Raw genomic sequence first — 1,144 nt, 5'->3', positions numbered from 1 at the left:
GGTGCAGGTACCGGGCTGCAGGTACAGGTACCGGGTGCAGGTACAGGTACTGGGCTGCAGGTACAGGGACCGGGCTGCAGGTACAGGTACCGGGTGCAGGTACCGGGCTGCAGGTACCGGGCTGCAGGTACAGGTACTGGGCTGCAGGTACAGGCACCGGGGTGCAGGTACCGGGCTGCAGGTACAGGTACCGGGTGCAGGTACAGGTACTGGGCTGCAGGTACAGGTACCGGGCTGCAGGTACAGGTACCGGGTGCAGGTACAGGTACTGGGTGCAGGTACAGGTACCGGGTCCGGGCGAGGCGGAGCAGCTCGGGGCGCCTCTGGCTGCAACAGGTTTGTTTATTTCCGCGCTTCTCCTCCCTCCCCCAGCTCAGGAGAGCAGCCCTTGCGGAGCTGGTGCATCCTGGAGGAGGGGGTAAGTGCTGCCCTGCCCGGAGAGCTCTCCTGCCTTCCCAGCCATCCAGCAGCATCCTGCCCAGTGATGTCCGGTTGGGAGAGGTAAAGAAAAGAAGGTATTTAGGAAAAAAAAAGGCAAGCAAGCAGCAGTTTCCAAGTCAGGCAGATTCCTGCAGCGAAGTGAAGCCGCAGTTCAGGAACGGAGCCACATCTGGTAACGAATAAGCCTGTTGGTGTTGAACCTCGGTGATAAATCCACGTCACAGTCGCCTTCAGGTTTGTTGGAGCAGCCACTGTCTGGTTTGGCTTTGAGCTTTGGGCCGTGGGGAGAGAAGTGGGGCTGCAGATGCTGGGCGAGGTGCTGTCAGGGTTGGTTTGGAGGACACCAGCCCCGTGTGTGGGGTGGGCACGGGTGGTGGCCTCCCCTGGCAGCAAGTGTCCCTTGCTGAGCTCTCAGCTTGTCCTGGGCAGAGGGACCTCACGGGGTTGTTTCTGCTGCCTTCACCCCATGGAGGAGCTCAGCTGCTGCTTACACCTGGGTAAGCACTTGGAAAACAGCTGTCCAGATGTGCTGAAGGTGGGTTGAGACCTGGAGAAGGCAACACAACTCTGGTCCTGCTCTCCCATGTCCTGGCGTGTCCCTGCCACAGGTACAGCCAGTGGAGGTGATTTCCCTTAGTGCTTCCTGGAAGGTTTTCCACGCCTAGCCTGGGGGACTGACCTGAGACTTGTTGAGCCAGCAGGA

This window comes from Chaetura pelagica, unplaced genomic scaffold, assembly GCF_000747805.2.
Source record: "Chaetura pelagica isolate M959 unplaced genomic scaffold, ChaPel_1.0 scaffold185, whole genome shotgun sequence".
In the NCBI taxonomy this organism is placed as follows: domain Eukaryota; kingdom Metazoa; phylum Chordata; class Aves; order Apodiformes; family Apodidae; genus Chaetura; species Chaetura pelagica.
This window is presented reverse-complemented; position numbering follows the sequence as displayed.